The sequence below is a fragment of the Dioscorea cayenensis genome, unplaced genomic scaffold, assembly GCF_009730915.1.
Source record: "Dioscorea cayenensis subsp. rotundata cultivar TDr96_F1 unplaced genomic scaffold, TDr96_F1_v2_PseudoChromosome.rev07_lg8_w22 25.fasta BLBR01001079.1, whole genome shotgun sequence".
Lineage (NCBI taxonomy): Eukaryota > Viridiplantae > Streptophyta > Magnoliopsida > Dioscoreales > Dioscoreaceae > Dioscorea > Dioscorea cayenensis.
The window spans coordinates 1-17616 of record NW_024087470.1 but is presented as its reverse complement, the minus strand read 5'-3'; the positions used below and the strand labels follow the sequence as shown (position 1 = coordinate 17616).

The 17616-nt window shown below is 41.6% G+C and overlaps 2 pseudogenes; one reads left to right on the top strand and one right to left on the bottom strand.

The window, feature by feature from the left end:
• Nucleotides 1–1375: 1375 nt before the first annotated feature.
• LOC120255577 lies at nt 1376–2865 on the bottom strand (annotated as a pseudogene).
• Nucleotides 2866–15314: 12449 nt separating this feature from the next.
• On the top strand, nt 15315–17377 carry LOC120255578 (annotated as a pseudogene).
• The last annotated feature ends 239 nt before the right edge of the window (nt 17378–17616 follow it).

The window sequence follows — 17616 nt, the reverse complement described above, 5'->3', positions numbered from 1 at the left end:
GGGAGACGGCTAGGGAAGGCAAAAGGATGTGACCCTTCCTGAAAAGGTGTTGAAAAAGTCAAAAATGGCACGAGTTCCAAAAGACCGCTCATTAAAAGTTCTTGGGAAAGTGTTTCAAGGCATTTCCAGCCATTTGTAGGTGGGGTTCAAATGAGGTTATAGACATTTGGAGGCTCTTATCAGCACGTGCAAAGCAGGTGCTGATGGTGGAATTTGTTTTAAAAAAGGAAAAATAAATAAATATTATAGTTGTGCATATACGTTATTAAAAGTTATACAACCGTTAAATAAACTAAATATAGGGATTATATAACAAATAAAAAGGTTAATTTATTTTAACTTGAGATTGTTGGATCATGTCGCATACGATGAGGCTTTCATCATGTCTAATGCCGCAGATAAAAACGAATTTATCTTGGCACAGTTCAAAAGCTAGATACACTCTGATTCCGCTTTTATCATATTTTAAGTTTTTAACATCGTCGGCCTCAGCTGATGTTATTATATCTATCGTGATCAGCAAGACGTGTCAAAGTTTTTAACTAGATCTGGAATTAGAAGAGTTACTCTGATCCCAGCAACTGAGGATGAGTTCGAGAAAAATAATTAACTCACACGTATCATTTTTTATAAAAAATAAAAATTATTTGTGTTTTATAAAGAAAAATTACGGATATTTTTATTTTGCTAGTCCAAGACTATAAATGCTATAAACAATATACGCATAAAAACCACAAGCTTTGAGTGGAAGTCCTAAACATTCACTGATCAAGCAATGAACAAAACCCTGTGGAATAAAAACAAAAATCACTACAATAAAAATACCATAGCCCGTATATATATCAAGAGCCATAAAAATCATAATCTAATTTTAAACATCACAATAGAGATTACCTTTTTGAAATAACTTTCAAAACCACTATAGCCAACTGGGTGATGCTCAAGCAAACAAGTGTTGTTCATGTTTAGGACAAAATTTAAGCCAAAGCTCCATGTGTTGTAACACGAATAATATGAATGAAGAAATAACAAAAATAATACATGCTGAAAATCACGACACCAAAAACTTTAACACCCATTCCCCAATCTAAAAATAACTTATATCTTCAGCCAGATCTAGAAGATACTTCTCGTAGCACGAAACACCACCGATACTGGATACTGAAGAAATAAGTTACTGCTGCTTGCACCTCAGCTGGTTGATCAGCCTGATGACTTCTGGCCCAGCCTCGGGTTCCTCCTGTCTTCTGTAGAACGACAAGATCATTCATTCAACTTGTTGTGGGTGGACAAAACTTGGTATTTACAACTGATGGATTGCAATTTTCTATGGAAAATGCTGACTAGAACTTAAAAATTTACCTTCTTCCCAGCTTTAGGTTGCTCCTCTCTCTCTCTCGCCTTCATCTTCTGATTCTTCATCATCCTCTTCTAATAACTTCATCTTCATCATCATCATCTTCCTCATCATCATCATCCATGTTCCTCAAGTTCAACACCTTCAACAGCTTCACCAGTGAACCATGAAACAGCATGAGGTATTATCTTGTCTCTAATAGTGGAACTGCTACAAGGACACATAAGATGACATTCAGGATACAGTCCTGTTTCCAGGGCATGCTAATATATTAAACCTTAAGTGGAGGGAGACAGGAAGTATCATTTTTGTGTCTATCTTAGAAGTGATTCTTAGAGTGTCAAGTGGGTACCCAATATCATAATCTTGCTCCATTTGACTCTGTAGTTGATCAGCCTGGAAAAATGAATACAAAGAAAAAGGAGTAAGAACTGGAAGCTGGTGCTTTTTTATTTCTTTTATTGACTTTTAACTTTCTGTGGTTAGGTTTACTTACAGTGTCAACATCAATATCGTGATCATCTTCGGGAACTTCAGGAGGGTTGAAGAAATTAAAGAAACTTTCACATTGTTCAGTTTTTGTGATGGGCTTGGCATTCTTTGATCCTTTCTTTTGGCTTCTTTTCAGAATCTTCTAGGGTTAAGCACTTCTCTGGATACCAGTCTATCTCAGTCCTGCCAAACAGTCAACAGCCATTGTGTTTAGTTCCTCAATTAGCAGGATTAGTTATCTTCTGGAACACAAAGAAATTTCAGGATTAAGGTTTACCCAATTGCTTTCTCCAAAATGGGCTCATCATCATCATCAATCATGTGATAAATTTTTGTCAAGATAGAGTTCTTGAAGAAAGGGTTTGTGTCAAAGAAGAATTCAAGCTTGAAACCCTTTGGATTTTCTATCCTGTACCACTTGATATCTTTTTAAATACTCTCAGTGCAGCCTCATCACTGCTCTTGGATCTAAATTTTAGAAGAAAGAAAGAAAAAGAAGAGTCAGAAATTATAAAAAATACAGAACCCTCGTTGCCACCATAACAAACATGCATAGAAAAATCAAAGGCATGATACTCCCTTACCTCCTCAGCTAGCAGTTCATGATTTTTCATGGCAGTCAACCAAAAATCAGGGACTCCTTTCACTGTGATGCAAGAGAAAAATCAGCACAAAAAATTAATAAATGATCTGCACATATTTGAGGTTAATGATGAAACCTTCAATTGCATTATCTGCAGCAACTGTTCCTTCTGTAGTTTCAGATTCAACACATTCCACTTCAACCTCACCATTCACAATTTCATACCGCTGAACAAAGGGGACAAACAATAATGAGATGTAATGAAAAATATTCCTACCAAACAGAACAAAAACCAAGGACTACAAAAAGCTTTTTATTGCTCAACTTAAAAATACCTTGCCATATAATGGTTCATAAAGTTTCTGATACTTAGCTTCAAGGGCAGCTCTTTTCCTCGAAGAACTTAGCTTCAAACTCGTCATGCTGACTCTGAAGAAATATAAAAACAATTATGATAAACTACCCCAACAAGAAGGCACTATGTTATACTTTTTAAAAAAGAAAGGTCTAATCGACTTATTCTTTACATGAAAGCAAGTTTCAAAAGCATTAGAAGCACCACATTAGTTCAACCAGCTAGTGAATAAAATCACTATACCAGAACATAAAAAGCTTCAAAAGAGTTCAGAAAGAAATACAGACACTAATAGACACTTAATGACAAGTGATCCAGTAAACATGATGAAGAATATCCCCTTCTAAATATATTATATACAGCAGTTTACTTATAACTGATTAACATGAATTGATAGGTGCCAGAAACCGATGAAACATGAAAGTACTCTTTCTGCATTTAGAAAAACAGTAAAAATTAAATGAAAAATTCCAATAAATCTGATCATCATTTCATAACGAGCTAGTTGAACTTTTTTAGGAAGCTAACATACAGAAAGATGTATAATTAATGTCTAAAGTACATAACTAAACATCACCCAACCCAGAGTGTTGTCAAGGACAACACAGAGCTTTCAAAATTGTACCTCGCTTTGCATGAAGACAACACAAATTCTTGGCTAAGGTAAATTTCAGCCCAACATAAACTATTAAGTAGATAGATATAAACAAGAATTATAATAATACTCCGTGAAATTGTGCCAACAAAGAATTAATTGACCACAACTTACCTAGGCAAAGAAACATTGCTTGGGTAATTGCAGCCAAGACAAATAATTGTAATTAACATTGTTCTTGATGAAAAATATGATTTTGCAGAGTAGTATTATAAACACAGATAAAATATTGAAACAAAATCTAAATCCACAATAACAGGCTCTAAAACCCTTGGCTCAATCTTCCAAACGAGATGCAAGTATTCAAGATTTAAGTAGACCATATTAATAATCAGATATTTCAGTGACCAAACAGTCTACTGAAGCTCACACGCAATGAAAAATTAAAAATAACAAAAAACTCAAAAGCCAAAAACCATAAATTCTAAACAACAAACAATGATCATTATTGGACAGCTAGGAAACCATACCTGAATCTCCTCGTAGGACCTCAACACGCTTCCTTACAATGGGCGACAAGCTCTCAAGCACATCAGTCTGCTGCCCCACCAAGCTCTGCAACTTGTTCTGCAATCCAAACAACATCAAAAACCCTAGCTTTTCCGCACAAAAACACAAAACCAATAAGAGCGAAAAGCAAAAAATACCTTACCTTTAGAGAATTAACAAGGTTCGCTCGATCCTCCGCGCTAAGCTCTACAAAACCACGGTAAATCTTCGCTCAACAATGCAGAGCAAAAACACAAAAACAGTAGAGAAAAAACGAAAAACCCTGGCGCGTTGGCGGGGAGGACCGAGCCAAGATCGGCGAGGTTGATGCCTTCCTGCTTCTTGTCACCGGTCATCGTCTCGATCGCTGCCTCTCCGCCGCCGAAGAAGAGGAGCAAGCAAGAGAAAAACCCTAGAAACCCTAGCACGGACAGGAAGAGAGAAAGATAAAGCGAGAAGAGGGTTTTGTTTATATAGAGAACTCAAAAGCCGGACTAACGTTTATTTTTATTTATTTATTTATTTTTTTACTAATATGTTTTATAAAATCTTTTATTTTTATTATTTACACAAAATTATATAAAATATTTTTTGCTTCAGCATATGGCTATTTTTTTTAAATATTGCATTTTTTTAAGGGAAAATTACTGTTCACCCCTCGTAATTTTCAAAACTTCCCAAAACCCCTCCCTACTTTTTGACACCCCTGACAGATCCCTTCAGTAGTGCTTAACTTCCTTTTACCCCCCACCGCTCACTTCAAATGGGTCCATGTCAGTGAAATCCCATTTTTGGGCCCCTGAAAACTGGTGAGAGAGAAAGCCAAATCACATCATCGTGCTCAACCTTTCGAGGGCTCAGCTTTGGTTTAACGCTTAAATATTTTACTAATATGTTTAATAATTATCATATCCGCGTAATACTTCCCATCTCCGCTTAACGTTATCTTTATATGTATAACTATTCATATTAACGCTAGAAATTCTCAAAAGTCTCAGCAGAAACGCTGATCTTTTTCGCTTGATTTCGAATCTGCGGCAGCGGCACGCTGGCAGCGGTAAGATGAGGTATCCCGGCATAAGAATTAACGACTTTGCATTAAAATCTACGCACGTAACATAAATTTTCCGAACACCCGCTCGCTCTCATCACCAATGTCGCCAATCGTGCGCTTTAACTTTTTTTCTGACATGAAGAGTCACCGCTGCGGAATTCACACCATAACAACCGTGAAAGAACCCTCCCCACGGACAACCATTCCTCGTCGTCCTCATCATCATCCTCCTCCTCCTCCTCGCCCCTCCTCGTCCCTCCTCTTCCCACGGACAACCACTCTATCTCGAAAAGGACGTTTCGTGAACCTTCTTCCTTATCTTGAGAATCATTAGCCGCAATCACGCAACAAGTTAAACTATCTTTTTCGCCTGTCGAAATCGCTCTCATAATCGCCCGAATCGCAGAGGATTCTTCAGCTGGACGACGGCAAAGCAAATTAAGATGAGCATTTCGACTTGGGTAAGAAAAAGAAATTTTTCACGTATTTCGTGATCATGGAGGATTCTCTAGAGGAGGAGATCGTGAAACATCCTTTAAAGACGGGTTGATATTTATCACTTGAGACTTTCTCGTTACCATTTAAGAACATTACGTCATCAGACAACTCATTACGCTCCGTGTTTAACTATCGTGATCTTCTGCTTTAAGTCCCACTCACGACACATTGATTAATAGTCGCTTTTTCATGAATGTGTGTTGTTTAACCTTTTTAAATGTCAGACGCTATGCAGTGTTCAAGTCTGATGCGCATGTTATGCAAACCGCTGGAGCATCTCGAATGTACTGCACACTTGTTTCAGTATACGAGGGTCGAGTCGCGAGTGTCCAAAGTCCGAGCGGACGTCAGTTGTAAAATGTTGTAAATGTTGTAAATCTTTTATAAATAAAACGAAACAAGCTTATTTCGACCGCGAACTTCAAAATTTAAACATAGACCTCAGTAAAAACAAAACAATGTGGGAAACAAAAAGAACGTCATCAGAAACAATAGAAAATACGTAAATATGTTTTAAACAACGACAACGGTGTTTAAGAAAAAGTTACTCTTTAAACAACGACAACGTGTAAAAAAATAGAAAAAGTTAAACACTACTCAAGTTACTCTTTAAACAACGACAACTCATGTTTAAGAAAAATACGTAAAGATGTTTAAACAATGACCTGTGAGAGTACCCATCTTAGCAACGCGATGTCAGCTGAAAGTATTCAATTTAAACAATAACATATTATTTAAATGATATAGACTTTTAGTTAAACACTAACCGTTATTTTAAACACTATATGTATCCGCTTTAAACATAAAAAGCTTTCGACGCTTTACACGTAGACTCATGTTGAGTCGATAACTTTCATTCGAACGACGATAATATGTCTTCCTCGCGACAATGACATATATTTCCCTTTTTCGCCATCGGGATGGAGGGAAAAAATACCGCCCAATCACATCACGCCTAGTCTAACCTCTATGCATACAATCTCGCACTTTTTGTTCTAGCCTTTTCCGACCGCTTTGTTCTTTACATCTTCTACTTCTTCTTCGCCTCTTCTTTTGTTCTTCATTTCATTTGGTTTCAGTACGATTCGTTTTCGAATCGATATATTATGGAGAGTTTTTGTGGTATTGCTAGATTCAACCGGGGAGTGAAGAGTGCTAATGTTCACTACCGCACTTCTGGGAATTGGTAGTTAGTGAGATACGTGAGTGATGGGGTCCTCAAGTTTCTCTTGTCGTGGTTAAGTTCATCACACCGTATGGATATAAAACGGTTTCGCCCAATCGAAAACGATGTCGACTTCCATCGGATGTGTCACGTCCACTCCATCTTCAAATGTGTCAGTAGTCGATCTCTGTCGTCGAGACGTAAAATGTGCCATTGTCGAATCCTAACGAAAACGAGGTTTACTCGTCAGAAGTTCCTTTTCTTTTTAATTATTTCCAGCTGTTCGGGGTCATTATTGTTTAAATATGTCCGCCACTCGGGTTAACATATTTTACTAGTCCTTTACGTTATTAGTTAATTGCTTTAAGTATTTAATTTAACGCTTAACTATTGTCATTATCGCTAAAACACTATACTCTCCGCTTAACATATTGATCTTTTCATTCGACTCGAAGTGTTGCAGTGAATTCGTAGTCTCGCGAGCGCTCCCATTCATCCCCTACGCGACTCCGACGCGTGGGATGTCTTCCTTCCTCGCCGATCATTCTAAGTGTCTGTCGCTGGATATCGGTCAACGCTTTGATCTGGTTTCAACATTTCAGTGATGTATTTCAAATCATGCAATCAAAAGGAATTTTGACTTCAAATTCATAAAGAACGAAAAACATCGAGCGATCGTGGAATGCTACGCCGATGGTCATCGCCGTACGCCTTCACGCATCAAAAAGAGTATAACAAAAAAATACTTTCGTAATCAAGACAATCAACCCGGCCACACACTCATGGTGGTGGCATAGGTTCTAAGGCCACATCCGAAAAGCCGCCCAAAAACTGGGTTAGCGCATCGAGTGATCTCGTGAGCTTTCAAGGACCGCCCTCAGACAAGGCCATCGACATTCGTAGGACACGTCTATGGGAAACACGGTGTCCACATACCATACAAGCGTGCTTGGTTGGGAAAAAGAGTACGCCCGGTGGTCCTCGACTCAGCAGCGACATCTCCAGCCTACGATCGCTTGCTTGTACGCTGGATAAGGTGGCCGAGACAACCCTAAGCTGGCAAGGATCGCGAGAGAGACGCGATCGCTTTTAAACGCGCATTCTTTCTTTCAACGCTGCGTATCATGGGATTCAAGAGGGCTTGCATGTCAGTCGCTTTTCCTCACTGGTACCCACCTCCTTGGAAAAATATCGGGTACACCACCGCGCCACTGGAAAGATGGTAACAATGGTTTTTTTCCACGCCGCCTTCGTGATAGTCGATAAACGAGACCGACGCCAATCGACTCGTTCATATCTAAGTCAGCATACGCCTTATACGAGTAGAGATTATCATGAGATAATTACCTTCGTGCTCTGACAGTCCAAGGGCCTCGTGAGCGCAATTGCGAGAGTCTTCCTTCTTCGCCACACGCGCATCGCCTTCGACATTTGAGGCCAATTTTACGAAAAGCCAAATGCTCGACTTGGGAAGGCATCGAGGGAGGAGTGTCGGTCTATACGCTTCCGCATCATGCTGGGCATCCACGGCTAAAAGATTTCGACGATACCGCTGAATGTAACTCGCAGCCATATCACCCAAGCTCATCACCGGTTGATTAATAAACCGGATATGGCACATTAGGGTCTAATTATCTCGCTCGGAGGTGATCGTTGGGGTGAGATGTATTCAACGTCATGGAGTCGATCAACGCTGGATCAAGGAAGCTCGCCATTTACCGACGATTTAAAACGGTCGACTCCATAAGGTCTCAGTGAATGTCTGATTTACACTTAACATTTAGTATTACCCTTTAAACATTCTCAATCTTTTGTTTAATTACACTTTTCCGACTTTTTAAATATTAATCATTTCGCTTTATTTAATTACAATAATGTTTAAACATGTCGATCGAATTATTTAACCATCACCGCCTTTGTTTAACCTTATTTTCCGTGTTCAAGTTGACGCGCATGTTACGTGAACCGCGCGAGCAAAGCGACCAAATGGGAGACCCACTTTACGCCCGTACATACATCTCGGGTTAGAGATCATCGCTGAGGACGTACCAAATCTTCGGTTGGTCGTCAGGTCGACGATCGCTACGGGCCGATCGACCAACGCAAAGAATCTCCGCGATCTCGCCATCGTAACTTGTTCACGTCGGCATGGGCAAGTTTATGGTATCCTCGTAAACATGCTTTAGGCAAAGCAATAATGCGCATGCACACCAACGTACATCGATTTATGAGCTGGTACTTCACCGCCGACAATTACAAACCGCATACAGGAAGCTATATTCCCCATACCCGACGTACGACAGCCTTCGACGGAATCGTGAGCTTTCTGCTTACATCGCCGCGATTAGAAGGCGTACCGCTGCCTAGACGAAAGAGGATCGAGTCGCAAGCGCTTGATGTCCGCGAAGTTATCATAGCTACCGCTCAAGGATCCCGCCACAATCGACGATCTTAGCAATGAAACTGTCAGCCGACTCAGGGCATTGTTAATAAACCGATCTACGATGGGAAACATTGGTATTTATAACGAATTGAATGTATTTACACTGAGACATTGTTATTTTAAACTGATACATCTGAATTAAATATTTCAAACCGATGTTTAAACGATATACGGTATATTTAAACAATGAAACTGAAACGTACACAACTACAACGTAAATTAAACAATCAAATGAAACCGAATGAAATTTAACTCGCTTTACAATTGAAAACAAACAAAATTTACATCGAAATATACAAGTCATGTTCTTTCAAAACAAAACAACGAATTGAATTGGTATTGATGGGCAACTTTCCATATTTAGTTAAACAATAAATGCATTCATTTAAACAGAAAAGTGTTATTTTACACTGCACACCGTAATTTGAAATATTTAAAACCGATGTTTAAAACGATATATACTATATTTAAACAATGAAAAGTGAAATGTACACAATCACAACGTAAATTAAACAATGAAATAAAACCGAATGGAATTTAACCCGCTTTTACAATTCAAAACAAACAAAAATTTACATTAAGATATATAAGTCATGTTCTTCGAACACGAAAAACAATGAATCGAATTTGTCCAGATTTACATTTGAAAACAAAATCGACAACCGATATACAAGACATGTTATTCAAAAAAGAAATTTAACCCGCCAGCGACGACCCCCTTTGTCACGGACGCCTACCGCCTCCCTCCTTAAGTATGCGGGTAACATACCGTAATCTGAGGTAAGGAACGCCCTGTCTCGCGGAGAGTCGTAACTTCTCACCCCACAAGAATCGCTCGATAAACCGCATGACGTACGACTCGCGCAATCGACGCTTCCTTGTTTTCGCGCTGGGGTTTCGTGCCGTGCACGAGCGGGTACTTTGTTGCCGCCGACTCGCTTAACTCCATATCGACACAAAGGTCGAATAGATTCCCACTGTCGAGATACGCAAGTCGAGATTAGAATACCGATTTAAATACCAAAACTGATATTAATCCGACATAATTAAAGAACTTACCATGTCCAACGCGTCCCTTATCGCACTCCTGATACGAAGAATAACGCCCAGTATTCTTGCTTTATCATCGTCCGTGACGACGACATGGAAGTGGCCATTCATGATTATCGGGAGGACGACACTTAACTTCATGCAGTCAGCGACAAAGATCCCCGATCATAGCCATAATCGTGTCATGGCCGTCCCTCGCTTTGACATAAACAACAGCAAGCGTGTTCGATGATGGAGGCGCTTCTTTGTAAGGATACGGGCTCGCTCAACGACTTTTAGTATTATGCATACGAAAGCGCCCATCACATCATCACCGACCATCTCCTTCCCTCAAGCAACAGGTAGTAACCTCGTCACAGTGAGGCCGACAATGCCATTCTTCCACACGATAGTGCCGAGGTTAAAACGATAATGTATATTAGAAGACCATATCAGAAATATTTAAATGATATTATCAATTGTTACATGATATTATATATAATTAAACGGTAAGGCTTAAAAACTTAAATGATAACATAATGGTATTAAACACTATTAGGTAATAGTTAAACACTATAAGAAACCCTTTAAACAATATCATAAAAACGTTACACTTACTCCGTCCCATGTAGCAGCTGAGGAAGATCCTCATCAACTCCCTCGCTCAGATTTGTTAAGACGACTCAGTGCCAACCCATTTCTTCTTCTTCGAATAAAAGCTTTCCGAGCCGCCCTCGTCCAATTTTCTGATTGGCCTCGATCATCTCTCTCGCTGCTCTGCTTTGGGTCTTCATCAAAGATCTTCCTTCGATGCGGGACGATGGCGACAAAGATCAACCGCAGACACATCCTTACATCGTTGTTCTTGTCGGGATCGCGTCCGGCTCGACGCGGGACGACTGCACGACAAAGATCAACCGCAGACACTTCCTTACATGGTTCTTGTCAGGTGGGATCGTGTCCCTCGCTGGTCATGCAGATCGCCTGGGCCACGGCCACTCAGAACGGATTCGACGATCTTCTCAACCGTGGCCACGATAACAAGATCATCGGGAGACACACCCTTAACTTCGTTTCTCGACCTTCGTGATCGTGTCCATCTTTCGACGCCGCTATCTCTAGCACTGTGCTCCACCGTCGACGATTTCATCGAGAAGAGAGTCAACGACCTTCTCAACACGCAAGAACGGCCACATCATCTACGATGTCCCTCCACCGCTACGGCCATGTCATCAATCCGCGATGACTCAAGAATAAAGATCACCACCGATGGTGTTGCTATTGTTTCATCGTCACCGCCATGCGAGACAGAGGCGATTGTTCTCCTCTTTTTCGCAAGTCTCTTCGAATGTGGCCGCTTTGAACGACCTTCCCGATGATGTCGCTGCCGCTCAAATCTCGACGCCTGCTCGTCCCGTGCTTCTGGTCTTTTTCGAGGGACGGCGAGCTGGCCATGAACGCCCTTCCAGCTACCCACACGAGCGATGCTCGAGGAAACTCGGTCATCAATATCTCGCACGCTCGCATAAGAGTTGCGGCGACATCTTCGCCCTAATGTCACCGCTGGGGCCGCCACGGCCTAAGGGCTCGCCACGGCTCTGGGGACCGCTCGCTGTCGGGTAGGGGGTTGTCGAATCCGCCGGGTAGGGGAGGGCTTCTCGCTGGCCGAGGAATGCGGTGCGCGGTGGGTCGGAAGTAGGAGAAAGGCGCCCAGCCACAAGCATCGATAGAGGCCGCCTCTCATCCCGCCTCGAGCAAGTGGTTCCTGAGCAACGGCATCCATCCGCCTGGTCAGCGCCAACAAATATTTCTTCTTCAAAGATTCACTGAACCACTCAGAAACTAACATATGTAAACCAAACAATTTCAATGAGATCATTCATTTTAAACTATAAAAAAACTATATATTTAAACGTTATAGAATATAATTAAACGGAGAACAAAAATATTTAAAACTAGCTATGAATAATAGTTAAACGGTAAATACTAAAGTTAAACGCTAAATAAAAATGTTTAAACATTAAAGACTTATGTTAGACATCATCTCATGATTTATTACCTCTTTTTCCATCGAGCGACGACAAGCTCGCTTTCACCGCCGCTGCTTCCCGTAAGTACTTTCACCGTAGCACAAAGATCCTTGGGATCTCGACGAAACGGACTTTCTTCCCCGCTCCGGCCACCAGAAAACCGGACGCTAAGCGACCGAGCAACCCTTAACGCACTTTCGTGTTGGTCTCTTCCCACAGATCTATCTCTGCACTCCCGGGCCGCTGCGGAATATCCTCCATAAGCCACTTGTGCGTCAGCCCTGCGCCTACGCCAGATCGCCCCACTGGCCGGTAGATCATCGACGTAATCAACGCATCCAGCTCGAACCGAGCATGATGTATTTGGGAAGAGGATCGTCCCCCACGAGGTACACCATCGAGTTTCGACAAAAATTATCTTCTTCTCCCTCCGTCGAACAAGTCGCACTCGTAGTGCCTCGACGGAGTCTCTGCCTCTCGTAGGTCTCGATAGACACCGCCTTCGAACCGACCGGTTTTCTTCTTCTCGAAGACCACCGCGCCGCCATCGCAACGCAGTACCAAGAACGAGGGCCACATCTCGAGGTCTCGAAAACTCAAAGCAGCTTTCCCCGATCCCGAATTTATCGTGCGCACCATCGCATCTTTCGCAAAAAGAGAATCAAGAAGGGCCCTCTCTGGTATACGGGCTTCCACCAACAACGCCGCAAACGTGTCCTTCGAATAATCTCCCAAAGGTCGAGGGGTCATGTTAACTTTCAATTCACCTAAGGTCTCCACAACCGCGTCAAATAGCAACGCCTCATTAACTAGGGTCGACCGCCATAATCACAAGCCTCGCAGATCGATACAAAAAGTTTAAGCTGAAATATAAGGTTTTAAACTCAGAACTCTCGCTTATTAAACGTAGATATAAAATGTTAAACAGAGACCCATTTTGTTAAACAGAGACGAGAATATTTAAAACTGTAGACAACAAATGTTAAACTCAGAACATCTCATTTCTTAAACGCCAACCCTCATTCAGAAAATCGCAACCATATCAAACGAAACTGAAATGTACATTATAAATATTACATAAATCATAACAATCGAAAAACTATTTCGATAGCAGATACATACTGAAAACGCAAAACAAAACAAAACCCTAGCCGAGAAATCTCCTCAGACTAACAAAACCCCAAAATGAGAAATCCCCCTGCAGACTTCAATATCTTCCAACAAAAACAGGAGCACAAAACAAAACCGAAAAAAATCTTTCTTTCAGAATGTAACGCTTAACATAAAACCATACTAAATACCTTAGATCGCAGAATCGATGAAACGCCAACTAGTCACATGGGGACTTCTCCTTCGAGATACCGCTGGAAAGGGAAAAGTCGATGAAATGCTAATTACAGTAGGCTTCACCGTAGAGACAACTTTCGAGACAGCTCGAAAATGGAAAAGTCAAGACGTGAGTCGAGAAAAGCAATTAAACTACCCAATAAATTGCCTCTAGGGTTACCCTACTGAAAACCCCCCACTTCCTCTCAAATCGCCGAGATGGTCACAGCCCACGACTCCCCATGCAAGGGCATTTTCGTCCAAAAAAATTTGAAACTCACTCCGCTCACATCCGCTACACCTGCTCGTGGGTTTCAAAAAAACATGACTTTTAAAACGAGGTTTTTGGGGATCGCAAAACTAATCTGTTTTTGGCAATTTTACAAACTTAAAGGGTTTTTTTTGGCAATTTCCACTTTTTTTTTTTTAAGTTTACTAGTGTAATTAAAATTGATCTGCACAATAGTCATATTTTAGTAATTTTACTGATATAATTATGTTAACATGGATTATAACAAAAAAATTCTTTTCATCATGAACAATGTGAATCCACATTCTGAATTCACTTGGGTTTAAGTTTTAAAATGATGCGGATGAAAATAATTAGAAAACCAATAAAGAAAGCAACCATTAACTATATTTGGTTTATTATTGAAATTTGATAAATTTATTATAAAATAATATAAAAGTAATCTTTTTCCCCTTTGAGGGGCAGGATTAGAATCTTAATAAATTTAATTTTACAATATATGCGTTTCATATGAGATTGCATGAAATAGTCTTGTGTAGACGTGCAATTTTAATAAACTCAGCTATGTAATTTATCCAAATGTAAGTCCAAGTATTTTTTTGATAGAAAAATTACATGAAATTTTATTATTTGAAATTTAATTTTAATAAATTCAATCTTACAATTTAGACAAAAAATATAAATCTAAGTGCTTTTGATACGTAATTATATAAATTATTATTATTTAGGCTTGTACATACACACATAAATATTGTATAAAAAAGCAAACCTTGTTTAGATTTTATTTTTTTAAATTAAGTGGGGTTGGAGTTATTGAAAACTCTATAAAAATTTTAGCGGGTGTTCTTTTATATATAAAAATAATAATAATAAATTCCAAATCATTTGTTTTGATGACTTAATTAAATCTCTTCTTCCACTTAGTCAACACATTATTCATTTAAAACATTGAATAATAATTATTTAAACAAAATTATAACAAGGGTAACAGAGTAAAATCCCTACACCTTCCAATGATGCATGTATTAGGGCACTTCTCTCACTTCCTGACTTCTCTCACTTATAGTGAAATGAACACCCCCTTAGTTTGGCATGAAGAACCGGGTTATCCAACGAAACCCAAAAGAAAAACAAAATCAAATCTTGCTGAATTAAGATTAGCATTAATTAATACATTTCCAACAATAAATCTTATCAGGGTCCCACTGATTATCAGTTATATCAACGGTTCATTTTGCATCATCAGATATTACTAAACATCAAATCTAACGGCTAGAATCATACTACACCCTTATCCATTCGATTCTCGGATCTTCTAAACCGCACCTTCTTTTAACTAACATAATTAGCACATTAACTCCACTAACCAGTAACCATCTCTAGTATAAATAAACGGCAGAGATTGATTTTAAGTGATAGACCACCTTAAGTAAAAAGTTCTCGAGTTGCAAAATAAACAGCTATAAATACCTGGGAAAAAAAAGAAAAAAAAAGCAAATATTTTTTTTTAAAGAAAAACAAATTGGCTTTTCTTGCAAGAATGCTCGAACGGATCAAAACGGGGGTTTTATACATTGCAAAACCCTAGCTTAGCTAGAGAAAACTATGGATCACGGCGGCGGCAGCGGCGGCGGTAGTGGCGGCGGCGGCGGTGGAGGGTTCCATCGGAGTGAGGCGATTTCGGCCGTACAGGATGAGGAACAGTATTACGGCGAGGACGACGATTATGATGACCTCTACAACGATGTCAACGTCGGCGAGGGCTTTTCACCAGACCCACCGCCCTCCGGGTGCCCTGAGGACCATAAGCGCACCGAGCTGCCTCCATCTCTTCCTCCCTCCGGTGAACGAGCCCCAGGAGAAGGTTCAAATCCCTCGGCATCGTAGCGGAATCCAAGGCTATCGAACGATCTGGGGGCTTCCCTGTTGAGCAGGTCCGTCCTCCACCGCCTCCTACGGCAGTCCGCCCAGATCTTGCCGTCAATCTTGTCAGACCCGGTGAAATCCAGGGGTTCGCTGGAAACGTCGCCCTTAGGCGGCGCTGCGGGAGGTGGGTTTCAGGTAAACGTTGGAAATGACGGGTTTCAAAGGCAAGGGCCGGTGGGGAACACGAATGGAGCTGGTGGCGGTGGTGGAGGAGGGACGACCTTGTTTGTGGGTGATCTTCACTGGTGGACAACGGATGCGGAGCTTGAGGCGGAGCTCGCTAAGTACGGGCAAGTGAAGGAGGTGAGATTCTATGATGAAAAAGCGAGTGGTAAGTCGAAGGGTTACGCACAAGTGGACTTCTTTGATCCGATGGCAGCGGCAGCGTGCAAAGAAGGGATGCATGGGCATATGTTCAATGGTCGGCCTTGTGTCGTGGCGTTCGCTTCTGCCTTATGGAGTTCGGAGGCTTGGGGAGGCTCAGCTAAACAGGACCCAGCCGATGGCTCAGTCACAGCAGCCTGCAAACACCCAGAAGGGTCGGGGGACTGGTGGTGGTGGTGGCAGTGGTGGCGGCGGCGGTGGTGGGCAGATGGGTGGGAACTTTGGAAGAGGTGGTGGTGGTGGGAATTGGGGGAGAGGTGGTGGATGGGCAAACCGTGGACCAATGGGAAATATGAGGAACTGAATGGGGCCTGTTGGAGGCCGGGGAATTATGGGGAATGGTGGTATGGTGGCACCACCACCTCCGGTTATGCACCCAGGAGCAATGTTTGATCCTACTGGGTATGGTGCAGCCATGGGCAGGATGGCTGGTGGGTATGGTGGTTTTCCAGGACCAGTGGGCGCGCCATTCCCCTGATGTTACCTCTTTCCCACCTGTTGTGGCTCCGCATGTGAACCCCTGCTTTTGGTAGAGGAATGCCGGCGGGAGTTGGAATGTGGTCAGACCCCAATATGGGCGGGTGGGGAGCGGAGGAGCAGTCAAGTTATGGGGAGGATGCTGCTTCAGACCAGCAGTATGGTGAGGCGAGCCATGGCAAGGACCGTGCAGCAGAACGAGATTGGTCAGGAAGTGCTCCTGAGAGGAGGCATGAGAGGGAGAAGGATTTGGGGGTCGGGGGCATGATGTCCCGGAGAGAAGGCATAGGGATGAAAGGGAAAATGGGTCGAGAGAGGGATAGAGACTGGGAGAGGGAGAGAGACAGGGAGAGAGAAAGGGACAGGGAGAGGGAGAGGGACAGAGATAGGGAGAGGGAAAGAGAGAGGGACAGGGAGCGTGATAGGTATCGAGATGACAGAGATAGGCATGGAGATCACCATAGACACAGGGATCGTGAATTGGAGCGCGATGATGATTGGGAGAGAGGGCGGTCGTCTCAGGCGGGAGTAAGTCTCGGGAGGTTGAGCATTCAAAGAGGCGTCGGCTATCCCCTGAATAAGTGGGGCCAAGCTTGATGGTGATCAGCTCCCTCTTTTTTTCCCATCTTTGTTGACTTGCTGCCTGTGGATCATCTCCTGCTGATGATGCTTTCGAGGATCTGTTGTAGCCACTTGTATGAAAGGTTAGGCCTTCTGAGTGCCATTCTTTCTGTTTTCAGTGCTTGTTTGGTTTTATGTTCCTCTTTGTGACTTTTGTACTGGATGACATTTGAATGTTGGAACTTGTGCATGTAGGTGACATCTTAGCATAATAGTTTTCATGGCTGTTTTGCAGTTTCCTAATTTGGTTGGTTTTTTGATGTTGATTTTTATGCTTGTGTCTATTACAAGGCCTCTTTACAATGTATGGTTTTCCTTGTTGAACTTTTGATTGCCTTTTGGTGACCCGTGAAAGAAATAGCCTTTTTGCTTGTCTTAAGCAATGCTTTTATTCTTTTTTTAATTCTGTATTTCTTCAAGTGGCATATGGGCAATTGAGGGTTTTGTGTGTGGTCACTGGGTCCTTCAGTTCAAGAAATTGT